This window comes from Schistocerca gregaria, chromosome 2 (genome assembly GCF_023897955.1).
Source record: "Schistocerca gregaria isolate iqSchGreg1 chromosome 2, iqSchGreg1.2, whole genome shotgun sequence".
In the NCBI taxonomy this organism is placed as follows: Eukaryota; Metazoa; Arthropoda; class Insecta; order Orthoptera; family Acrididae; genus Schistocerca; species Schistocerca gregaria.
In genome coordinates, this window is record NC_064921.1 from 12521274 (window position 1) to 12548605 (window position 27332).

The following is a 27332-nucleotide window of genomic DNA, read 5'->3' on the forward strand; positions in this document are numbered from 1 at the left end:
ACGCACTTCACATCATAGGAGACAAAAGTAATTCAGAAAACTATAGACAAATCTCAGTGTTTGACCGTACCTAAAAGATTTCTCCAGGATTTAACACAATAGAGTCACAGAACAACTGGATAACGAACTAGGGGAATACCAAGGAGGCTTCAGACCTTGGAGAGGTTGTGCCAAACAAATAATTACTCTGAAATTAATCATGTCATTACTAAAAATGAAACAAGCCTGTCTCAATTATGTTTGTAGATGTTAAGAAAGCATATGATTCTATCCATAGACCTTCAATGCTAAAAGTTTTGAAAAATTTCAGACTCCACACAAAATTAATTAAACTCATAGAAATCACCATAACAAATTAAGACTTGAAAATTAAGTTCAGACGAGAAGTTTCTGGATCATTTTTGGAAAAAACTGGTTTAAGGCAGGGAGATGCCTTGTCTCCACTCCTTTTTGATTGTGTCCTCAAATACTTAATGAGGGTACCGTTCGCAGACAACTCGAAGAACATTAGTGTTGGAACACAAAAAGATGGCAAATTTTAATGGTCTAGGATTTACTGACAACTTCTCTGCTCACCAACAACATTAAATAAACCAAACAAGAAATAAAATTATTAGAGGAAATAGGACAGAGTATTGGCCTTAAAATATCTTTCGAAACAGCAGAAATAATGCGAACCAGAACCGTCACTGGCAAACAAAATTAGAACTGGAGAACATGATGACATAAAAAATTGTTGAAAAGTTTAAATTGGGAGAAATAATAACACACAACATGAATGAGAAACCATCATGACAGAGGAGAATAAACAAATTGATTGAAACGTGTTATCAAGCACACACGTTACAAAAAATACCTCTCGGTAGCCACAGAACTGAAACACTACAAGAAAGTCACACAGCCCCAAGTAACATATGCTACAGAAATATATTTAAAACAACCAACACAGTAGCAGTCAACAGATTACTCAAAATAGTAAGTAGTATATTCAGAACATGTATAAATAAAAAACACTAAAAAGAGGGAGTCTTGAGAATAGCTTCAAATGAAACAGTTTATAAATAAATAGGACAAATGACAAGTATAATGAAATAGCAACAGATCTCTTTCCTAGGACATCTGATGAGGACAACAAAAAGTAGAATAAGCAGGAGAGTAATTAAGAAGTTATGGAATAGCAAACATTAGGGTGTTTGCAAAAATCAAGGAGAGAATTGTGAAATTACACATTACGATGCAGGATCTAAAGGGCTACACAGACATGCTCAAGATACTTTTCAGGACAAACATATCACACTACAAATAAAAATTAACAAACAGAGAATGGGAGGGTGATTTCAGAAGAGGAGAGTAGGCCAAGATCTGAAAATAATGAACAGGTACTGGGCCAACAAAAAAGAAAAAGCAGAAGTATCTAATCATAATATTGACTGAAATGGTCCAATGTAGGCCATAAAACAAAACGAACAGATGACCGTGCAGACAACATGAATGGTAAAAATCAGCCTTTTTGCAGATGATGCAGTTATCTATCATGAAATACTATCAAAGTAGCTGCATAAATGTTCAGTCTGATCTTGATAAGATTTAAACATGGTGCGGAGACTGTAACTTTTTCTAAATGTCCAGAAATTTAGAATTATACACTTCATCAAAAGAAAAAAAAGTGTAGTATCCTATGACCATAATATCAATAGGTCACTGTTGGAATAAGCAAACTCATACAAATACCTGGGTGTAATGCTTTGTAGTGATATGAAATGGAATGGAATGGAATGATGACATAGGTGCAGTTGTGAGGTAAGCAGGTGGTGGACTTTGCTTATATACTATATACTGGGGAAGTGAAAACAGTCTCTTAAAGAGATTGCTTACAAATAGACCAATTCTAGAATATTGCTGAAGGGTATGGGGTCCACAACAGATATGACTAACAAGCAATATTTAATGTATAAAGAGAAGGGCTGCACAAATGGTCACAGGTTTGTTTAATCTATGACAGAGTGTCACAAAGATACTAAAGAAACTGAACCAGATGACTAAGATAGGCCTAAACTATCTCGAGACAGTCTATTAATGAAGTCTCAAGAACTGCCTTTAAATGCTGCGGGTATGGGCAGCACACGATGCATGGGTGCTGCTCATTTGGCAGCTTGTATAATCCGTGCAACGTACCTCATGAGGGACTCCAATGACAGCTTGTTCCAGATGCTGAGTCTGCCATGCTAGCACTTAGCTGCACAGGATAGACAGAGGACTATGGAACATATGAGGCATTAAAGTAATGGGAATATTTGCTTTTATTGAAGAATATTTATTTATTGATCAACAACAAATTTGTCCCCTTCAAAGTAATCCCCCTCACATGTAGTACATTTGCGCCAGCACTTTTTCCTATCTTGGAAGCACTTATGTAACTCACTTTCTGTTATGGTGTTCAGCTCCTTCAGCAATTATGTTTTTATCTCATAGTGGCAACACAACATTCTTTCATGGTTCTCTGTACCTTCAGGAAAAGGAAGATGTCACAGGCAGCCACATCTGGACAATATGATGGACACTATAACAGTTTTATCTTTTGCCCAAAAATCACGGACAAGCATTGAAGTGCAAGTGGGAACATTATCACGATGCTATTTTCACAAGTAGTTTTGGCGCAATTCTCGTCATTTTCTTCAGATTGCTCTGCAAAAATGGTGCTTAACTGCCAAGTAGTGCCTTACTGACCATATGACCATAAGGCAGGAAATCATTATCAACTAAGATCTAAGAAAACAATGAGGAGAACCTTCACATGAGCTCAAACTTTTAGAATTCTTTCTGTCTTGGGTCTTCAGACAGTTTCCATGGGAACAATTTGTCCTCCGTTTCAATTTCATACCCATATACCCACATTTTGTAACCTGTCACACCCTTCTTTGAATGTGCTGGACAATTGTTGACTTCATTCAGCAGTTCCTGAACAATGTCTATGCAATGTCTTTTTTAGAAAAAGTACCACAATGTTGGAAAAAAATTTACTGCTGCATGTTTCTTGCCTAACATATAAAAAAAATTGCTTGCCATGAGCCAAAGGATATGCCAGGGTCATCAGCAGCCCCTAAAATTCGCGAGAATCATTTTTTTTCTTCACTTCTTCCACAATGTCTACTGCAATTGGTGTGCTAGGGCATCCACAGTTCTCATTGTCTTCATTACCTGCAGTAGGGCACTTGCCCACGAAAGGCATGTGCCGAGTTCAAGTCTTTTACACACACACACACACACACACACACACACACACACACACACACACACACACACTGCTGCAGAGTGAAAATCTCATTCTGGAAAGTCGTGAACTCTTTTCACACTCATAGAACATTATTCCATTTTTAAGCAAATTTTAATGCAAATTCCTTGATTCATCTTTCTATCAAGTAAAATTTTGTCCAGAACTAAAAAGAGATGTATAACCATCTCAATTGTCAACAAGAAACTAAATATTCAAAGAACTAAAACTAGAAACACATCAGGAACATATATACGTAAGAGATAAAAAATTGGAAATATGATACATAACACATGTGAAAATAAAAAATCCCCATTACTTTTTGATCACCTCTTGTACAGTATGTTGCTGCCTCATGGGATTAATGCCAATTTCTTATCCTAAACTTTTGTCTCATCTCAGGTATTGGTCAGAGTTTACTCTTCCTTTTTGAACACATTTCCTAGCCTGGAAGCTTTCCACCCCATAATTTCACACTCCAACACAAAGAAATTGATGAGCCTGCCACACAATTGCAACTTAAAATCAGGTTACTCTGATCCTGACCCGCAATCAGGATGCTACTGCTGTGAAGGTGTATTTATTACAGAACATGCAGATACCTGTTTATCGTTCTGCTTATTCAGCATTTCCAAATTTCTCCCCTGTAATTTTTTTAGTTCATCAGAAGTCATTATATGATTGAGGATGCCAATTAACTACAGGCAGAAAAAAGAAAAAATGCAATAAAAACTTAAATACCAGAGAAAAGGAAGGTCCAAATGTAGGAATTTCTAAAAAAACACTGTTGACTGATGATATATTTAACCTTTGAAATACTTACGATTATTATCATCCCACAACTCGCCGAGGAGATGGCAAGTGTTGCCATCGGTGAGCCTGACGTGACTGCAACTCTGGCCCTGGCCAACTCTAGCCTTCACAGCTGCAGTCACATATCTCATTACACTGCCTCGGAAGTACCTAATGACCATAAAAAATGAATTACATCTGTGTATTACTTTACATTAAACTGCATGCAATTTAAAGAAAAAAAATGATTTAAGAAATTTTCACTAAAACTTAATAGTTACAAAACTCGGTTTGAGGACTGTAGAAATTTCATATCTCCTGCTTTAGGGTACACAAACAGTATAAACATTTACCTCAGACCTATGGGGCAAGTAGCACCCCAAGGCCCATACAATGTTTTGAGTACTTTTCATTGGGTTTTCTTCTGAATGATGTAGGGCATTCTCTTCAAAGTCAGGAGTGAGACATGTCCATGTAGCACTCATTATCCTCATACATGTAAATGTACCAGTTTCTTGCAGCCATTGCTGTAGTCAAATGTAAAGTGGTATGTTGTTCTTGTGGTCTTCAGTCCTGAGACTGGTCTGATGCAGCTCTCCATGCTACTCTATCCTGTGCAAGCTTCTTTGTCTCCCAGAACCCACTACAACCCACATCCTTCTGATCTGCTTAGTGTAGTCACCTCTTGATCTCCCTCTATGATTTTTACCTACTACACTGCCCTCCAATACTAAATTTTCCATCCCTTGATGCCTCAAAACATGTCCTACTAACCAATCCCTTCTTCTAGTCAAGTTGTACCACAAACTTCTCTTCTCCCCAATCCTATTCAATACCTCCTCATTAGTTATGTGATCTACCGATCTAATATTCAGCATTCTTCTGTAGCACCACATTTCAAAAGCTTCTATTCTCTTCTTGTCCAAACTATTTATCGTCCTTGTTTCACTTCCATACATGGCTACACTCCATACATATACTTTCAGAAATGACTTCCTGACACTTATATCTATACTCAATGTTAAAAAATGTCTCTTCTCCAGAAATGCTTTCCTTGCCATTGCCAGTCTACATTTTATATCCACTCTACTTCGACCATCATCAGTTATTTTGCTCCCCAAATAGCAAAACACCTTTACAACTTTAAGTGTCTCATTTCCTAATCTAATTCCCTCAGCATCACCAGACTTAATTCGACTAAATTCCATTATCCTCGTTTTGCTCTTGTTGATGTTGATCTTATATCCTCCTTTCAAGACACTATCCATTCTGTTCAACTGCTCTTCCAAGTCGTTTGCTGTCTCATTTCCTTTACTGCTTGCTCAATATACAGATTGAATAACATCAGTGAGAAGCTACAGCACTGTCTCACTCCCTTCCCAACCACTGCTTCCCTTTCATGTCCCTCAACTCTTGTAACTGCCATCTGGTTTCTGTACAAATTGTAAATAGCCTTCCGCTCCCTATCTCTTACCCCTGCCACCTTCAGAATTTAGAGTTAAGCATTAGGAAGTCTCTAAAGCAGGTATTCGTCTTGAGTAGTAAAGTATGGCAGAAACATAGACAATAGCAGAGTAGAAGCTTTTGAAATGTGGTGCTACTGAAGAATGGTGAAGATTCAGATGGGTAGATTGTGTACATAATGAGGAGGTACTGAACAGAATTGGTTGAAGAAGAAATTTTTGTTACAACTTGAGTAAATAAGAGAGAGGTTGGTAGAGCACATTATGAGGCATCAAGGCGTCACCAGTTTAGGAGCAGAGGGAAGCAGCGGTGGTGGTGGTGGTGGTGAAATTTGACTCTACAGAGAACTATGTGTGCTTGTCTGTCCCTGTTACACATCCTATGAGAAGCTCTTCTAGTGCATCATTCACAATCCATCTTAACTGTAGACCATGGTTAGTATAGCCTTATTGTAGGTTTGCTGTTTGAACATAAATGGATTTACTTAACATCCGTTAAGTACAAATTATTCTCAGAAAATAACAGATCACTGCTCTTCTTAAACCAAACATAAACAAGATTTCCTAGAGGCAGATACATCTTGGAAGTTGAAGCACTCTTAAAATCTACCAACAACTCTAACATTAGTGCTGGAGAACACTAACATTGCCAGGCTACGAATCCTCTTATATGGAACACACATTTCATGCACACAAAGCTGAGAGTGCACTCTCAGTAGGCACTACATGCAGTTGAATAGAGGATGAGGGCTGCCCACATTAGGAAAACAGACATGTCCACATGCAAGCCAAACAGCAGTGGTTAGGGAAAACAGAGTCCAAATCAGTGTTCATGAATAGCTAAATTTTCTAAGCTCACAATAAATATGTCCTCCAGACACTACATAACACTCTTCAGCGAGTACATACAAGAGGAGCTGACGTTGACTTTTGCTGCCCTTTCATTTGCTGTTGGTTTTTAGCCACTTGGCCTGGTGTTGACACATTTATCACTACATGCCATCCTCTGTTGTGCCTAGTGACCTCACTGGGTGTGTTTATAATCACTCTGATTGAGCCATCTTGCTTCCAGTGGAATTATAAGAAATCTCATTTAATAATTGGAGCAAGAGTTGCATCACAGATATTAGTCCAACCTACAGTCAAAGGCAACACAACTGGTCATTGTGCTGCTAAACCGCAATGAAACACAGACTAGTGAGGCCTGTTGCATGCTACAATCCATTCACCTCATTTTTAAAAGCTGTGATTAATTTATTAACTAAAACACACTGTACCTCCTAGTGTAAGAACCTGAACATTCCATTAGAGAATTTGCTCAAGGCATGTTATTCTCTGAAACATGGTTAAGTGTGGCACTTTATTTCATGACCATTACAAATACGGGACTCTACAACTACATTTTTTTTTTCTCTCTACTGTGTGTCTCGCACATCTCCAGTGGCTGTTATCAAGCAGCAAGATTCTTTTCTTTCTATTTTCTAATATTTATGACAAACATTAATGATATTCCAATGAGTCTGCTGCATTCCATTTTAACAAATTTGATAGCCACTTATTCCAGGCAACAAGCCAAACTGTTTGTTAACCTGAATTGCTGATGTGATTTCTATATTTTTTCATTTTTCTTTTTACTTCTTACTCTTTCCCAGTTCCCATTAGATTTTCTTTTGTCAACCTTTCAATTGTAGCTACATGATTACTAACTTTGCATGATGTACACTAATACTTGTCCTCTACTCTCTCCTGCCTAACCCACAGCTGTGAGAGAGGATCATCAAGCACTTGATCCCTCCTTGTGACCAAACCACAAAATCGATCCATAATCATTACATGCCTTATTGAAGAGGTGCCTATATTATATCAAACTTCCGCTAAATCACTAGAGGCAAGCACAAGACTGACTTTCTTGAACATCCTCTCTCAGTCCAAGATAGAGTTCCATTTCAAATGACCCAACTGGTGACAGGATATTCAACCTTAGTCATCTTTCATTCCTTTCTACCTCCCTTACTACTTATCTTAACTGAATACCCACCTCTGACAATATGCCACTACTTATAGCAGTGACTCACAGGTCACTCTTTCACACTTAAGGACTTTTTGGTGTTAAGATGCCTAGATGGTTAAATGAAGGGACTAAATCTTGGCACAATACCTGTCCAGTCTTTATACAATGACACAACCCTAGAAAAATCCAAAACTCATGTCTCACTAAACTCAATAAACCTAGTTCAATAATGGAAGCAGCCAAACCATGATGGAAACTACAGCAGCAACATACAGAAGACACCAGAGGCCTTTTGAGTTCTACAGAAATTTTGTCACAGTGGTGGGTTAAAAAAAAAACTGCCCAAGTGTGGCATGACATCCAGTAAGTACACAAATTCATGTTAAGTTTGAAAAAATATGTCACTGACAAGGTGTGACACATACCTCAAGTCTCTTTCAGTTAGGATATTTTTTCAATCACTGTTAACATGCTGTGCTACAGCTGTCCAAGGAGATATTACAGAAGGTATAACCCTTTTAATGACTTTACTTCAGAGAAAACTGTTTGTTCTTACTTCTCTTTATCTTCTATCAAATTTTTAAAACTTTTTACTAATTACTAGAAATACTTGAACTAATTAGTATAAACACTCAAATCTGTTTTGAAATATGTCTCAATCTTTCACATCCAATGATAAACAGGCACTGGGCAATATTTAACAAAATACATGTAATACAACTCATTTATAAAAGGATCTACATCTACACCTACATCTATGTTTATACTCCACAAGCCTCCCAGCAGTGTGTGGCGGAGGGCACTTTACGTGCCAATGTCATTACCTCCTTTTTCTGTTCCAGTTACATATGGTTCGTGGGAAGAACAACTGTCTCAAAGCCTCTGTGAGAGCTCGAATCTCTCTAGTTTTACATTCGTGATCTCCTCAGGAGGTAGAAGTAGGGGGAAGCAATATATTTGATACATCATACAAAAACGCTCCCTCTCGGAACCTGGCGAGCAATCTACACCGCGATGCAGAGCGCCTCTCTTGCAGAGTCTGCCACTGGAGTTTGCTAAACATCTCCATAACACTATCATGGTTACCAAATAACCCTGTGACGAAACACACCGCTCTTCTTTTGATATTCTCTATCTCCTCCATCAACCCGATCCGGTCCGATATTCCGTAGGCTAGAATGAGATTTTCACTCTGCAGCGGAGTGTGCGCTGATATGAAACTTCCTGGCAGATTAAAACTGTGTGCCCGACCGAGACTCGAACTCGGGACCTTTGCCTTTCGCGGGCAAGTGCTCTACCATCTGGGCTACCGAAGCACGACTCACGCCCGGTACTCACAGCTTTACTTCTGCCAGTATCCGTCTCCTACCTTCCAAACTTTACAGAAGCTCTCCTGCGAAACATGCAGAACTAGCACTCCTGAAAGAAAGGATATTGCGGAGACATGGCTTAGCCACAGCCTGGGGGATGTTTCCAGAATGAGATTTTCACTCTGCAGCGGAGTGTGCGCTGATATGAAACTTCCTGGCAGATTAAAACTGTGTGCCCGACCGAGACTCGAACTCGGGACCTTTGCCTTTCGCGGGCAAGTGCTCTACCATCTGAGCTACCGAAGCACGACTCACGCCCGGTACTCACAGCTTTACTTCTGCCAGTATCCGTCTCCTACCTTCCAAACTTTACAGAAGCTCTCCTGCGAAACATGCAGAACTAGCACTCCTGAAAGAAAGGATATTGCGGAGACATGGCTTAGCCACAGCCTGGGGGATGTTTCCAGAATGAGATTTTCACTCTGCAGTGGAGTGTGCGCTGATATGAAACTTCCTGCCAGATTAAAACTGTGTGCCCGACCGAGACTCGAACTCGGGACCTTTGCCTTTCGTGGGCAAGTGCTCTACCATCTGAGCTACCGAAGCACGACTCACGCCCTGACAGAAGTAAAGCTGTGAGTACCGGGCGTGAGTCGTGCTTCGGTAGCTCAGATGGTAGAGCACTTGCCCGCGAAAGGCAAAGGTCCCGAGTTCGAGTCTCGGTCGGGCACACAGTTTTAATCTGCCAGGAAGTTTCATATCAGCGCACACTCCGCTGCAGAGTGAAAATCTCATTCTGGAAACATCCCCCAGGCTGTGGCTAAGCCATGTCTCCGCAATATCCTTTCTTTCAGGAGTGCTAGTTCTGCATGTTTCGCAGGAGAGCTTCTGTAAAGTTTGGAAGGTAGGAGACGGATACTGGCAGAAGTAAAGCTGTGAGTACCGGGCGTGAGTCGTGCTTCGGTAGCTCAGATGGTAGAGCACTTGCCCGCGAAAGGCAAAGGTCCCGAGTTCGAGTCTCGGTCGGGCACACAGTTTTAATCTGCCAGGAAGTTTCATATCAGCGCACACTCCGCTGCAGAGTGAAAATCTCATTCTGGAAACATCCCCCAGGCTGTGGCTAAGCCATGTCTCCGCAATATCCTTTCTTTCAGGAGTGCTAGTTCTGCATGTTTCGCAGGAGAGCTTCTGTAAAGTTTGGAAGGTAGGAGACGGATACTGGCAGAAGTAAAGCTGTGAGTACCGGGCGTGAGTCGTGCTTCGGTAGCTCAGATGGTAGAGCACTTGCCCGCGAAAGGCAAAGGTCCCGAGTTCGAGTCTCGGTCGGGCACACAGTTTTAATCTGCCAGGAAGTTTCATATCAGCGCACACTCCGCTGCAGAGTGAAAATCTCATTCTGGAAACATCCCCCAGGCTGTGGCTAAGCCATGTCTCCGCAATATCCTTTCTTTCAGGAGTGCTAGTTCTGCATGTTTCGCAGGAGAGCTTCTGTAAAGTTTGGAAGGTAGGAGACGGATACTGGCAGAAGTAAAGCTGTGAGTACCGGGCGTGAGTCGTGCTTCGGTAGCTCAGATGGTAGAGCACTTGCCCGCGAAAGGCAAAGGTCCCGAGTTCGAGTCTCGGTCGGGCACACAGTTTTAATCTGCCAGGAAGTTTCATTCCGTAGGCTGTTACTTTGTTTATCAGGCGACAGTGCGGAAGTCAAGGAAACTAGTATCTACCTGGGAGCCTGTATCTAATATTTTCTGGGTCTCATGAACAAATAAAGCGAGTTGGGTCTCTCGCGATCGCTGTTTCCAGAATCCATGTTGATTCCGACACAGTAGATTCCGGGTTTCCGAAAACAAGCTGTTAGAATGGGGGCTAGTTCTTTCGCGTACTCTGAGTAGAATTGAACTGGTATCCCATCAGGTTCAGTAGAATTTCCTCTGTTGAGTGATTTCAGTTGCTTTTCTATTCCTTGGACACTTATTTTGTTGTCAGACATTTTTTCATTTGTGCGAGGATTTAGAGAAGGAACTGCAATGCGGTCTTCCTCTGTGAAACAGCTTTAGAGAAAGGTGTTTAGTATTTCAGCTTTACATGTGTCATCCTCTGTTTCAATGCCATCATCATTCTGGAGTGTCTGTATATGCTGTTTTGAGCCACTTACTGATTTAACGTAAGACCAGAACTTCCCAGGATTTTCTGTCAAGTCGGTACATAAAATTTCACTTTCGAATTCACTGAACGCATCACGCATAACCCTCCTTACACTACCTTTGACATTGTTTAGCTTCTGTTTGTCTGAGAGGTTTTGGCTGCGTTTACATTTGGAGTAAAGCTCTTTGCTTTTGCAGTAGTTTCCTAAATTTGTTGTTGAACCATGGTGGGTTTTTCCCATCCCTCACAGTTTTACTCGGCACGTACCTGTCTAAAACGCATTTTACGTCTGCCTTGAACTTTTTCCATAAACACTCAACATTGTCAGTGTTGGAACAGAAATTTTCACTTTGACCTGTTAGGTAGTCTGAAATCTGCGTTCTATTACTCTTGCTAAACAGATAAACCTTCATCCCTTTTTTTATATTCCTATTAACTTCCATATTGAGGGATGCTGCAATGGCCTTATGATCACTGATTCCCTGTTCTGCACTTACAGAGTCGAAAAGTTTGGGTCTGTTTGTTAGCAGTAGGTCCAAGATGTTATCTCCATGAGTCAGTTCTCTGTTTAATTCACATGAAACACACACTATACAGAAGTGCTCAACCTATGGCTTTTATTTTTATCTAAGTCTGATTACCTCAAACAATAGTTTACAATGGTATCCAATGCCACTTAAGTCTTGTGTAGGCTTAGCTACAATTTTAAAATATGTTTGATTTATGAATGCATTAAGGGATGTGTATCCCTGATAATTAATATACCGTATTCAATTATAATTTTGTTGTAAACAACAAAATAGAATATTTTTTGGGAGTGTGTAACTTTATCCACCCAATTCATATGTATAGATTTGTGTGTTGTTCCAAAGTTTCAAATTTTTTATATTTTGAATCACATATTTCATCACCTCCTTTGCGATAATTGTGTACGGACTGCAAGGTGACTGTTATGCTACCAGCGCAATGGCTTCACGCTGACAGTTTGTCTGCCCTCAGCCCACAGATGTCTCTCTCCACTAGTGTGTACTTACGAATACCACAAGGACATCCACATTGTGAACATGATGCAGTATAGAAACAATTTGTTGATACACGAAGTGTTACATGTGCCACCAGGGGGCACTAGCCACATTTCTGCAGAGTGCACTCATCAGGAAACAGAGGGCAGTGCTATCAAGGAAACACATTCCATCTGCACATGATGTGGTAATGTACATTCAATTGTTTACTTACTTCCACTCCAGGTGTTGGCTAAATCTCATCTAGCCCAGACCAGCACAGATGCTCCATTCTACACCACACTGCCACTGCACTGCATCATGGTATACTAAACAGTGTGCTGCCCCACTCCCATCCTCTTACCACCCCCCCTCCACCACCATCCCCTTATCACCTTCACACCGTGTGAACACCGCTTGTAATAGTGTCTCAGGATGAGGCTTCCCTCCAAACTTGTATTATGGCAGCAGACTTTGTTTTTCCTACTCTCAAGTGTCCGCAGATGATACATCACTGGCTGTCCAAACAAAACTTCATTGTGAAATTGTGCTGCAATTGAAGTGTTCTTCAACTGAGCATGGAGATTGTCACTCACTATCACATCTATCACACACAACATGTCATAACACTAATAATGACTTTTTTGTGGTTTTTGGGCTCATGACTACAATGGTCATTAGCGCCCTGACTAATTTAGGAATGTGATGCGAGGCACAAGATTAAAACAGCAACTAAAAGGGTCAACACTATAAAAGACGTATTAAGAGGCATAGGATTAAAAAACTACAGCATAATCGAACGTCCTTAGACAGGTGTATCAAGACGATAAAACAAAGAACGCGAGCAGCAGCTCCTGGGTCATCCGCTAAAATGGCATCCAGAGTACATGGCAGGCCAAGATCAAGACGCAGCGTAGTAAAATCTGGACAGGATTTTAAAATTTGGCGGACTGTCAGCAATTGCCCACATGGACAGAACGGCGCCGGCGCTGCCATCAGCAGATGGCGATGGCTGAACTGGCAGTGTCCAATTCGTAGCCGAGCCAAAACGACCTCCTCCCGCCGAGGAGGAGGTGAGGAGGACGTCCAAGCTACGGGAAGAGGTTTCATGGCCCGAAGCTTGTGGTTCGTAAGTGCAGCGCAATCGGCATGCCACAGCGATAAAATGCACTGACAAATGAGCGTTCTACAATCTGATGAAGGGACACAACAAGAAGCCGTCCGAGGCTGGAGGACCACAGCCTTGGCCGTGGCATCTGCAGCTTCATTCCCAGGGATACCGACATGGCCAAGAACCCACATAAAGCTAACTGCAGACCCGTCATCCACCAGCTGCTGAAGAGAGCGTTGGATCCGGTGCACGAAAGGGTGAACCGGATACGGATGACTGAGGCTCTGGATGGCGCTCAGAGAATCGGAGCAGATGACATAAGCAGAATGTCGGTGGCAGCAGACGTAAAGAACAGCCTGGTAGAGGGCAAAGAGCTCAGCTGTGAAGACCGAACAATGGCCATGTAGCCGGTATTTGAAACTTCGTGACCCGACAATAAAATAACACCCGACCCCGTTGTTGGTCTTAGAGCCATCTGTATAAATGAAAGTCATATTAATGAACTTCGAACAAAGTTTGACAAATCGGGAGTGGTATACTGAACCGGGGGTAACCTCCTTTGGGAGCGAGCGGAGGTCAAGGTTAACGCGAACCTGAGCCTGGAGCCAAGGTGGCGTGTGGCTTCGCCCGCTCTAAAGGTTGCAGGGAGTGAAAAATCAAGGTGTTGAAGGAGGTGAGGAAAGCGAACTCCAGGGGGTAGCAGGGCAGAGACATACAACCCGTATTGACGGTTGAGAGAGTCATCGAAAAAGGAACGATACGATGGGTGGTCGGGCATTGACAGAAGCCGACAGGCGTAACGACAAAGAAGTATATCGCGCCGGTAGGTAAGTGGCAATTCACTGGCTTCAGCATGAAGACTCTCGGCGGGACTAGTATAAAACGCTCCAATCGCAAGCCGTAAATCCCGATGTTGTATGGAGTTGAGGTGGCGTAAGATGGACGGCCGTGCAGAGGAGTATACAAAGCACCCATAATTCAGCTTGGAGCGGACGATCGACCGATATAGGCGAAGTAGGACGGTTCGATCCGCTCCCCACGACGTGCCACTGAGAACACGGAGGATGTTTAGAGAACGGGTACAACGGGCAGCCAAATATGACGCATGTGGAGACCAACTAAGTTTCCTGTCAAATGTAAGACCTAAAAATTTTGTTGTCTCCATGAATGGGAGAGCAACGGGGCCGAGTCATAAGGACGCTGGGAGACATACTCTGTAGCACCAGAAGTTAATACAGACTGTTTTCTCGGAAGAAAAACAGAAGCCATGGCGACATTCCAGGAATAAAGACGGTCAAGAGAACGCTAAAGACAGCGCTCCAGGAAACATGTACGCTGCGGGCTGCAATAGATGGCAAAATCGTCCACGAACAGGGAGCCTGATACATCATCTGGGAGGCAATCCATTATTGGATTGATCGCTATGGCGAAGAGAGCGACGCTCAAAACTGAGCCCTGTGGCACCCCATTCTCCTGGCGAAAGGTGTCTGACAGGACAGAACCTACACGTACCCTGAACTGTCGATCCATTAAAAAGGAACGAATAAAAAGCGAGAGGCGACCGTGAAAGCCCCATGTATGCATGGTGCGGAGAATGCCCGCCCTCCAACAGGTGTCGTAAGCCTTCTCCATATCAAAGAACACAGCCGCGGACGGGCGCTTCCGCAAGAAGTTATTCATAATGAAGGTCGACAAGGTAACCAGATGGTCAACAGCAGAGCGGCGCCTACGAAATCCACGTTGTATATTGGTAAGTAGGCGTCGAGATTCGAACAGCCAAACCAAAGGAGAGTTAACCATTCGCTCCATCACCTTACAGACACAGCTGGTAAGCGAGATGGGTCGATAACTGGAAGGCAAGTGCTTGTCCCTCCCCGGCTTAGGAATCGGTAGAACAATAGACTCGCGCCAGCATGCGGGAAAATGTCCCTCAATCCAGATGCGATTGTAAGTACGAAGAATGAAACCTTTATCCGCAGAAGAAAGGTTCTTCAGCATCTGAATATGAATAGAATCAGGCCCCGGAGCAGAGGACCGTGACTGGACAAGTGCATTTTCGAGTTCCCCCGCATGGTGAATGGGGCATTGTAGTTTTCACAATTCGAGGAGTGGAAATTAGGTGGCCGAGCCTCCTCTGCCTGTTTTCGTGGGAGGAAGGCAGGGGGGTAATGAGTGGAGCTCGAAACCTCTGCGAAAAAGCGGCCGAAGGCATTGGAGACACCCTCAAATGCCACAAGGACGTCATTGAAGTCCTTCAGAAACTGGTGAGTAGACCTTAGTGGCAGATAGCCGGTCCAGGCTACCCCAGACAACAGAAGAAGTAAAACTGTTTAAGGAGCTTGTGAAAGCAGCCCAGCTGGCTTTCTTGCTTTCTTTAATAACCAGACGACACTGCGCACATAATAGTTTGTAATTGATACATTCGCCACTGTAGGGTGGCATTTAAAGGTGCGTAAAGCACACCGACGAGCACGTTAAGTGTGTCTACATGCTGCAGTCCACCAGGGGACCGTTACGCGACTTGGAGTAGAAGTAGTGTGAGGGATGGAATATTCAGCAGCAGTGAGAATGACTCCCGTGAGGTGTGCGGCCTGACTATCACAGCTTGTGAAGGTTTGATCCTGAAAGGTCGCCCTGGAAGAGAAGAGCCCCCAGTCTGCTTTGGAGATGTTCCAACTAGTTGACCACGGAGAGGGGGGTATGATGCAGGAGATGGATAACACACGGGAAGTGGTCACTCGAATATGTATCAAAAAGTGCATACCACTCACTCAAACCGGCGTGCAAGTTGGGTAGTACATACAGAGAGGTCTAAATGGGGAAAGGTGTGAAAGGTGTCTGAAAGGAAAGTAGGGGCGCCAGTATTGAGGCAGATATAATTGAGCTGGTTGAAAACGTCTGCTAACAGGGAGCACCTCGGACAGGATGCTGGAGAGCCCCAAACAGGATGGTGAGCACTGAAGTCTCCAGTTACCAAAAATGGTGCAGGGAGCTGAGCACTAATTTGCAGCATGTCTGCCCTGATAACGGCAGACAACGATGGAGTGTAAACGGTACAAATGGAAAATGTAAAAGTGGGGAAAGTAATGCGGACGGCAACTGCCTGCAGGCCGGTGTGCAATGTGATGGGATCATAGTACATATCATCCCGTACCAGCAACATAACCCCTCCATGAGCCGGAATACCTGCCATAGTGGTAAGTCAAAACACACAGAGGTGTAGTAAGCCAAGGCAATTTGATCGCATGGGCGTAGCTTAATTTCCTGGAGGGCTACGACGAGTGGACGGTGCAAGCGGAGCAACAATTTCAAGTCCTCTTGGTTGGAGCGAATGCTGCGAATATTCCGGTGAACAAGTGGCATCGTGAGAGGAAGAAGATGCAAGAAGGGGTCATTTCGAAGGCCACTGAGAGCCCGGCTTCGAGCGAGCACTGCCGCCGCTAGCAGGAGGCGGACAGTCATCGTCCATTTGTTCTATAGGTTCATCGGACATCTTGTGAAGATGGCCGGGAGGGGGAGCTTCCTCCGCTGGTGAACGGCCAGATGTTCGGCTACCAGCGGTGCGGCCAGGCGAAATGGATGACAGCCTGGGGCGGCAACCGCTGGGGGGTGCAGGAGGAGAAATGCACCGTGGCAGGGAAGGAGAACTGTGCTTCCTATGAGCCTTCTTGGAAGGTCGTTGTGTGGAAGGATTGGTCGATGGCTGAGGGCTTGAGGTATGTAGAAGGTCTGCACGAGACGGTTATTTCTTGAAGGCCCGTGCTTCTGACTTCTGTGTCTTCGTCCTGGCAGAAGCTGATAAAGGTGCTTGTGTCGCAGGGGCGACGGGAGGAAGAGGAGACGTCGACCGGGCGATCTTAGCACTGGCCGAATGGACGACCGTAGTGCTGAAGGTCAGATCACATGTCTGCATCGCTACCTCCCTAGTAGTCTGAGGAGAGGCGAGGACAGTACTGTATATCCCCGCTGGGAGCAACGTGGGTTTCCTACTAGCGAATAGCTTGCGAGCAGCCGAGGTGGAGACTTTCTCTTTGACCCGAATTTCTTGGATACAGCATTCTTCCTTGTAGATGGGACAGTCGCAGGAGGACGCTGCATGGTCACCGCGACAGTTCACACAATGAGGAGACAGAGGTAGACAGTCACCCTCATGGGCATCCCTGCTGCAAGTCACACGTGTAGCCGCATTGGAACAAGAATGGCGAGTGTGATTAAAACGCTGACACTGGTAGCAGCACGTAGGTGTCGGGACATAGGGGCGAACAGAAATAACATCGTAGCACGCTTTGATGCGCGACGGCAGCTATACGCTATCAAAGGTCAAGGAAAGTATCCGGGTCAGTACAAGGTCATTGTTAACCTTTTTCATGACCCTATGGACAGCTGTCACGCTATGCTCAGCGAGGAATGACAATCTCCTCGTCAGTCAATCCGTCGAGTGGTCTAGTGTAGACCACACCAGGAGACCAATTCAAAGAGTGGTGAGCCTCCACCCAGACAAGAGTGTGGCCCGAAGCAGTTTTTGTGCCTGAAAGGAGCTCTCAGTTTCTAGTAACAATGTACCATTACGCAACCTGGTACAAGACTTGACAGATCCGGCTATGGCATCTACGCACTTCTGGATAACGAAAGGGTTGACAGAGGAAAAATCCTTTCCGTCCTCAGATCGAGAAACTACGAGGAACTGTGGGGCAGGCGGTAGTACTTTTGTCACTGGTGGCTGGTCAAGTTTCCGTTTCTGGGCAGAAGTCAAGAGAGAAGAAGAAGAAGAGAAATCCATTGCAGAGGAATCCACCATGATTGCCAGCATTTCCGATGGCACGCTCCTTCCTTGTGGGGACCCTCTCAGAGGGCACTCCTCCCAGGTCACGCCTCCCAAGAAACGGACGGAGGGACCAATCGGCATGGTCAGAAGGTGTCAGCTCAGGCAATCACCCCTCCATGGGACTGGCCTTTACCAGGGGGTACGTGCGTGCCTTACTTGGCTACCCAGGGCGGGGAATTACGCGTTACCCCGTCACCGGCTACACGTGTGAATGCGTGGATTGGCCTTCAGGCATGCACAGGGAGGAAGCAACCAAAGGAAGGAAGCAACCAAACGAAGGAAGCAACCAAACGAAGGAAGCAACCAAACGAAGGAAGAAACCAAAGGAAGGAAGAAACCAAAGGAAGGAAGAAACCAAAGGAAGGAAGAAACCAGAAGAAGTGAAAAACCAAAGGAAGGAAGAAACCAAAGGAAGGAAGAAACCAGAAGAAGTGAAAAACCAAAGGAAGGAAGAAACCAAAGGAAGGAAGAAACCAGAAGAAGTGAAAAACCAAAATGAACGCAAATATAGGTCGTGAAATCGTCCGTCTCCATACGCAGGCGCTAACTAGCCCCTTGAGGGGGAGGGAATCCTTTAGTCGCCTCTTACGACAGGCAGGAATACCTCGGGCCTATTCTAACCCCCGGAACCGCAGGGTGGAGGTTTGTACTGAATTAATACCGAGCGTGTGTGTGTGTGTGTGTGTGTGTGTGTGTGTGTGTGTGTGTGTGTGTGTGTTTTTTCAAAAAACGCTGGTCAAAAAAAAAAATACATTTTGTTCAGTAATGGAGTGACTACTTTGTTAGCCTCCAAAATGGAAACAGTGACATATCTAAGCATTGTATTAATAGGCAATGGTATTGCACACAAAAAATGTAGATTTGGAAAATTCCACACGCAAGAGGACCAATGTCTAATTCAGCACTTGCATCATCATCATCATCATATCATCATCATATCATCATAATATCATCATCATCATCATCATGTGTTCTGTTTCAGTGATGAACTAATGATTGTTCACCATTGAAGTCGAGTGGTGTCAGATACTGTAAAATCTCAAATATTACCAAATCAGTAAAATCAGACATGTACTTTTATTATTAGTTTAAATACAAACAGGTTAATGGGTTCAGTGGAGTTCCAGAACAACAGAATCTTGCCCTCTATGTAAAGAAGTTTTCGAAAAAGCCACAATGCTGAGGAAAATTAGAAATATTTTTACTTTTTCCTGGCAAATCTGTAACTAATTTTCCTAACATTTTCATTCTGATACCCAAATTATTATTTTAATTAGTGGCATCTGAATTCATCATACAACCCTAGCATCGTGTTAGGCTCCTTTTGAAGAGAGATTAAGACTGTGATCAAGTCAATTGTACTTTGGTCTACACAGAATCACAGTGACTTGTGATGATCTTGAACAGTGGAACTAATAAGGAAAATGGACTGGAGTGGAGAAAAACAGCAAGCATTTGTAAAGGCACATCTGTATGTAAGGGGAAAAGTTAAATTTAAAAAATGATAAATACCTCAATCCCTCAAAGTGGAGATTGCCCGCCTCCAGTATAGGGCACCAATCAACCAGCTGTATTTCCTGTTCCTGAAATAAATTGTTTGTGTGTAAGGTCTAGAACAACAAACAAGCAAATCTACAAAAATTAAATAAGATTATACTATGTCACATTTAAAGCAATTTGCCAATCATTGCATCGGTTTGGAAACCTATCGACACGTGACTATTTTTATACAATACATCACTACAGATAAATGTCATCTCTGCAAAGACTGAATGTCTATTAATATTGCTTGTCTTGTCATCACTATACAATGTAATGAGGATCATAACATGATTTCCTTGCTGGAAGCTACAACTAATATCCGTATCCATACCTGCCTTATTTTTTGCATTAGGTCGTAAGTGCCCATTCTATCAGAATATCTAAAATCATTGGGGGAAGTGACAACAAAACAATAATTCACATTGGTGTGTAGAATGTATGAGTCTAGCAATATACCATCTGACATTCAGAAGAATATCGTCAGCTGTTGTGAAGAGTAGGCTGACATTCAAGAGATTGGTCATCAAGACTCGATACACAAAGAAGTGCAGTTGATCAATAAAAGAAGGAAGTACAGAACTGTTCAGGGAAATTAAGGAATACAAAAATAAGTCACTGAGGGATGAAATAAATAGGAACAGGGAAGCTAAGATGAAATAACTGCATGAAAAATGTGAAGAAATCGTAAAAGAAATTATGGTCAGAAGGACTAAATCGGTATGTAGAAAAGTCAAAACAATGTTTGCTGAAATTAAAAGTGAGAGTGGTAACATTAAGAATGCAAAACGAATTCAACTGATAAATTCAGGGAAGTGAGTGAATAGGTGGAAAAGTACTTTGAAGGCCTCTGTGAATGGATAGATTTGCCAGCTGTGGTAGAAGAAGAAACAGGAGTCCATCCGGTATTATGTTTCCATCCAAGAACAAATTCAGAATTTCTTTTTCTGTCTTTTTTATATGAGTTTGCTTTTTTGGTCTAGGCAAATGCATAATAAAATTACAACATCTGCTTCTAACACTGGTAGGATATTTATTTTTCCTCCGTTTAGTTATTCCATCTTTCGCTAAAAAAATGTATCCTCTTGACTTCCTTTTTTCTTTGATTCAGTCTCTGAGTCAGTGCCATCACTATTAGCATCTTCATCACTCAGCTCATTGAACCATTCCACCCATACGTTAGGATCCCTACTGAACTCTGTCTGAGATTATTGCCTTTGACATTTCTTCCACAATTTAAAAATAAAGATAATACTAGGCAACATGGAAGGCAACTGCAATGAGTTTCAATACATCTAAGTTTACACCTATGAAAGATTGACAGAATCTAGGGAAGCAATAAAGTAATACAGACCTGATTTGTTTCAGACTGTGGCAGCACAGCTGTCCTCCAGACTATAATAATGTTTCATAAACAATGATTGGAGCTAACTGCCAGAGAGTTAACAGAGAGGTACTGAAAATGGTGTGAACTGAATCCAGCCCTGTCAGAGAAAACTGAGCAAGAAAAATGGTGTGGATGACGAGTGCCATCCATGCAAGCAATGAAGGGTTACATGTCCTTTGAAAAATTGCTGTCACTTCTAAAACAGCCTGCATGTTGTATGCTAAAATGGCCAATAATTCATGCAGCAAACATATAGTGAAACGTAAGCAGTTCAGAAAAAGATATTGGCTCAAGAAGTAGCAAACCACAAAATCATTATTATGACAAGCACAAATTGGTGAAGGATCGCTGCTTATCAAATGGTAATGGTCAAATAGACAGTGCCCAATAAAAGGCCTAGCTAAAACAATCATCTTGTGATGAAAGGGCCAAGAGGTGGCCAGCCAAACCATTGGGAGAGGTTCAGTTCCCTGGAGCTTGTTCCTGTGAAGAGAAGACCAGCACTTATTCCCAAGTGGTACCATCTACCAACAGACAGCAACAAGGAGATCATCCGAAGCAACCAAAGAGCTAGCAGGTCAAGGTAGGAATGCAGCTTCGGCAGCAGCCTCATTTCTCATCAGACCAACATGACAAGGAAATCGTGGTGGCTCCCTCAAAAGCAAGCAAGTGTAAGCTTCCTTGGACTTGTTGCACTAAGCACAATGAGGCCCTGAATGCTCCTGAGGGAATTGGAGCATACGGCACAGTTAAAAAGTATATGTTGTTGGGTGTACTAGGTGGTTTGACAGAGGAAATAGCTTTGCTGTAAAAATCTAGCAGTTTACAGGAAGCTCATAACAAAAATGGTCAGTGCCAGTCACCAAGGCACATCTGACGCCACGGGCTGTCTGAGTCAACAGTCTACATTAAGATGCTTCCACTAATTTGTGTGCAAAGGTTGACAAATCCAAACAGAAGAATGGTGTGGCCCATACAGGCAATTGAGGGAGTCATCAAAATACAGGGAATAGGATGTGTGGCTGGGCACACACAACGAATGGCATTCATATCCGCCAAGGAGAAGATCATGCCAGGAGTGCAGTTGTAGTTAGGCAGCTTCTGCATAGAGGCTCTCAATGGGACTATGTAAAGGTTGCCAGTGGCCTAACATATTCCACTCTGGTGGATTGGGTTACATCCATGTACAGTGGATGGATGTGTAGATTAATAAATCAAACAGATGTAGTCTAGTTTCAAATGGACAAGGGATCAATAAAAATGGAGGAGGGTGATCTGATTTAAGCCCCAGGAAATACCGCTTTGGACATGTAGGACACTGATAGACTGGATACAGTGTGTGGCCAAATAAGACACGTGGGAGGGACAAAAACGTTTCCTAACAAGCACAATTTCCATGAATTTTGTAGTTGCAGTGAAACAAAGAACAATGGGTCCAAGATGTAATGATGGTGGAACCCATTGCACCACTAGAAATTTGTACAAACTGTTTTTTTTCCCAATGGAAAAGCAAAAGCCATTTTTGATGCTGCACAAATAAAGAGAATTGAGACACCACCAAAGATGTTGGTCAAGGAGATGAGTCCATGGAGAACTGCAATAGATTGTTAAGTCATCAACTAAAAACGAAGTCAGAGATGCCTGGGGGGAAATGCTTTAGCAGGTTTAATGGCGCTTAGGACAGAGCCTCGAGGCACCCTGTGCTTTTGGATAAAGGTATAAAATAAGGGTGAACCGACATGTACCTTGGAAATTTGGTCTTTTAAAGATTTGTACACAATATGTGGCAGGCAGCATGGGAAGCCCCACATGTATATAGTACAAAGGGTTCCAGTTCTCCAACTGGTATCACAGGCTTTCTCTAAATCAAAAAGCCTGTTCACAGTCCACAGTTAGTAGATTGTGAGACTCCAGGCTCCACACCAGCTGGCCATGAATCATACATTCCATCATCCTGCAAACATGACTGGTGAGGGTAATGGAGTGGCAGTTAGAAGACACGTATTTTGTCCTTACCAGGCATATGGATTGGTACAAGGGTGGCTTCTGCTAGTGTTGGGAAAACATGACATCTGCCCAAAAGAGTGTCCTACTATGGAGGAGACAGTGATTCCATTCTCTAGTGGGCAAACAGTGTCTGGCTCTGGGGTGGAGGATTGGGATGAGGTGACAGCACATAAAGGCTACATTGTGGTATTCATAATTCTGAGAGGAGAAGTATATCATCCAAGCTGCCTCCACTCATTTCAAAAGGAGTAAGTTGGGGTGACAGTGAGTGTAGCTATAATTCTACAAAAAATAGTGGCCCACACTGTTGGAGACAGGTGTAGGTTCTACAATGACATCTGCTACAGTCTGACTGGTCATCTGTCAACAGACCTCCGTCACAGAGAGACGTTGCAGGGTGCACCCTGTGACAGAAGATGGGGGTGGAACTGTTGAAAGAATTAGTAAAAAAAATTCATTTAGATTTCTTGCTACCCCAAAGAATGAAATGGCACTGAACATGCAACAGTTTATAATCAATAGATTTTGCCATCATGGGATGACCGTTAATAAAGGGGAGAGCACTTCTCTGCATGTAAATTGCATCACAGCATGCCTCAGACCACCAGCTGACCATGACACAGCGTGGTAAAGAACTGTGTGGTATGCAACATTCTGCAGCAGTAAAGATAATGTTCATAAGGTACTGTATCTGGTCATCTTAACTGGGCAGATGATGTCCGTTGAAGGTAGTCAGGGGCAACAAAGCCTCCAGTCAGCCTTGGGAAGGTGCTAATTGGGTTTACACATACATGGAGGTATGAGTTGGCAAGTGGATAGTGCCCAGTAAATGGTTGCTCGGGTTTGTGTCAGAGAGAAATGACCACTGAAGATGATGGGCAAGCTCGGCAGTGCAGAACAAGACATCCATAGGTGTGTATCTTGTCTGAAAGGAACTTGGGTGCTGCAGTGTTAAGGTAGATGACATCGAGTCAGTTGAGAAGGTCAGTCAAGAAGGAACCTATCTGACAGGTTTTCAAACAGCCGCAAACAGGATGGTGGACATTAAAGTCATTGAGCACGGAAAAAGGGGTGAGGGAGCTGACCATTAAGCTGCAATTGTGACAGGTAATGATGGAGGGACAGACCCTGAGAAAAGGTTAAATAAAGAAGGAAAATGTGGACTGCAACAGCTTGCACCTGTGTATTCAATAAGATTGTTTGGTACAGTCACAACAAAGGAGCAGCATGATGAGTGATTTCACTGTAATTTTTCCCATAACTTGGTAAAATCCTGTGTAGACCTGACCATACTGATATTGGTTTCCAGGAACTAATTAAGCTTGTTTTCAGATTACATAACAATTAGTGGAACTTTAGTCAATATTGTCAGTAGCTGTGGAAGTCATGGATAAAATATTGTAAGTAACAAAACAAATGGTTTCCATCCCATTGAACTCAATATTAGGACCCACAGGCAACTGGGACAATGCAATGGCAACATCATACCTGGTGTTGGGACAAAAGTGGCTATCATCAAAATAATTGTTGAGAAATATTCCTCAATGGTGTAGTGTGAGCCATCTTTTCAGGAAGTCTGGCCTTATGTTTAAACAATGGTACTTACTGTTTATGATCCACGACCAACTGAGATTTGGAGCCATACAGGGAAACTTAAAGCTTTTTTAACACCACCTCTGTCAGAGAGTAATTCATTTCGGTGTGTGGAAGGGTCTTAGGCCCAAAGATAATTCTCTGCTGTGATGCATCAGTAGCCAATATTAAGGTTTTCTTGGGATCAAAGGTTGTAAGGCAATGATCATCAACAATGTTTTAACCACAAAAGGACATTCTGACAAGTGTGTGACCAAACAAATTTTGCATCTTTCTTAAGGAGCTGATTGAGAGAGTGAGAGACCACAGATGCTTTTGGTTTGGATTTGTTATAATAGTTCCCCTTGGCAAGGAAAAACAACATCCAGCTCCTTCAAGTTCTGATGTACAGGCAGCTGATCAACTGGTAGAAAGCAGTCATTTAAGGCATGGCGTTAATACTCGACATGGGGTGCAAAAATGTACAATTTCCCAACCTACAATGCAGACCACTGTCCTCCACACCTGAACCACCACCTGGAAGTACTGAAAATCCTGGCAGCACCTCTGAAAAGAAGAGCATCCAGATAAGGTGCACACTTCATGTTATGGTGAGCTCTCGGCTTGATGACATTCTCCAACTGTAAGAACACCAAAAGGCAATCTGGTAAACTTATAGAAGCCAAATGTCATATCGGTAATTGGCAACTGCAGTTACGTGTATCTCTAATCAGTGTTTGAAAAATAATGTCCACCAGCCACCCTCATTAGTATCTCCTTGTTGCCAGTGACCTGATCAAGTTCCACCTCACACTGGTTTTTAATTGTGGCCTTAAAACTGCCACATGATCCAATTACTGCACCGAGTTTTTTTAATCAACATTAACTGTATTGCCTACTGACTCAATGCTGCAGGCAAAATAACCCTTAATTCCTATAGTTTGGCTAATTCAGTGGCAACTGCAAAACTCATAGCAAATGGCAAAGTGCAAGGACAGGAAACATTTGGGTTCAGAGGTCACTCTAGCTAAATTTGGGCTAGCAAATCCCTTGCTTTACCCAGCATTTGCTCAAAACACTGTTTATGCAACTGCAAAAGTGAGTCAAGGTCACAGAAGGAAATGAATGATGACACTAAATTAATGCAGTCAACAACTTTGAAATCAAAATGCTGTGAAAGCAACTAATTGAAAAAAATGTTGTCAAAGAGGGATCAACCACCAAGAATGCTACTCGATTCTCCAAATTCTCATACTCTGCAGGCCACAACCAGTTGATCTCTTAATGGAGCTATTTGGCAACTATAGGAGACACTTTCTTTGCTAAATGCTACACAGCTCGTGATACATATGGCACATTTACCAACAAGGCCACAGTGCCAATATCAAGCTGAAACACAACCGGCCATCTCAAAACAGACAAGTGCATTATGAGATTGTGAGCTGTTTACCTGATTTGTGAGATAGGCATGGAAAATGTGTTAATTGACAACTAGTCCGCATTGTAAACACTACACTCCACAGCATAGACATCAGTGATGTGGCTACAGTGGTTGCACCCGACAACACCTTTATTTACATGCAGACATTTCCAGCACTTATGTTGAGTGTAGCAACTGAGGCATGCCCTACAAACTAAGAAGCTTACCAGTGCCAAGGAGGTGGCCAGTATCTTCTCTTATACTGGACAACAAATTGTGATACCACTGCACCTTTCATATGAAGACATGTCCACTAACGGGGAAAGCCTATCCCTACTGTCTGTCTTATTAAGTTGCTTAACAGAGCTGTAGCAAGACTGCTTTTTGACAACTAATGGTTGCAGGTGCAGATAAGTCCCAAGGAATTGGACCCTATTGTGTCATCTGACAATGTACTACAGGAACAGCTACGATCTTCTTACGCTATATGGCACTCGTCAACAAATGCTTCCCAGGTCTGTGCAGACAGCTTGTATGACCACACCAACTGTGCTATGTCATATACAGATACATCAGTCAACTGAAGACTTCACTTTCAACAACTGATTAAAAAGTAAGCTCATAATTATATCACAGATAATGGCATCTACATAAGATATGCCACACTGATGACATTCAAACTTACAATTTCTAGACATATCCTGTAATTCTGCTATCCACTCTGCATCCAATTTTTTAGCACACATCAATCACCAATTTACCTTACGCTACATTGCCACAACTTGCAATTTACATTCAACATTTGCAGTTATTGCTTTACACTAACCATCAAATTTCAATAAGTTGGGTTCACACCAAATTATAAAGAAAGGAACTAGAATGAATGAAGTCCGCACTCACAACCAGTTCAGGTAATTTTTCCACTTCATACATGCATACATAATAACGTCTAGAAATTTGGATGGGTTAGGGGAAATGGGAAGGATGCCTGGTGTCAGTGATATGTGTTTCTATAGTTTCTCTCAAAATGACAACACTTGAAGAAGGTGAACTATCCAGCATGTTGTTACTACAGTGCTCCTGCTGATGCCGTTGCCACTGCCATAGTTCTGTAAAGTGACTGCATGAGATGATGCAGTTGTATTGATGGATGCATGAGCCACAATTGTCACCACTTTTACAACTCACTCAAAGGGTTCAGGTTCAGATAAGCTAGGTCACAAATGGGGGTGGGGTGAATGACATCACACCCTATCCAGCCTATACCAAATTGTGAACAGCAATAATTTGAACTTTCGAAGAACTGAGCCAATTCAACACTAGACAGAAAGGGGAGCATAATACATCAAGAGAGGAAACAGGCCACGTCTATGACTGGTAGAATATCAGCAGGCCTGACTTTTAAGCAACCACCCTACCAAAAGCATCAAGTCAGTGGTTACCTTCCGTTCCCTTTAGGCCTCATAAACCAGAGGCTTTTC

General features: G+C 42.8%; 1 long non-coding RNA gene across 1 annotated transcript in view; it reads right to left on the bottom strand.

Moving 5' to 3' along the window:
* Positions 1-4162: 4162 nt before the first annotated feature.
* The window catches only part of LOC126336132 (uncharacterized), a 50267-nt gene continuing 27097 nt past the window's right edge, over positions 4163-27332 (bottom strand). The window contains exons 2-3 of the long non-coding RNA XR_007564902.1: positions 19439-19509; positions 4163-4234 (exon numbers count right to left, since the gene is read on the bottom strand). This is a non-coding gene — a long non-coding RNA (uncharacterized LOC126336132). The remainder of the gene's footprint in view (positions 4235-19438; positions 19510-27332) is intronic.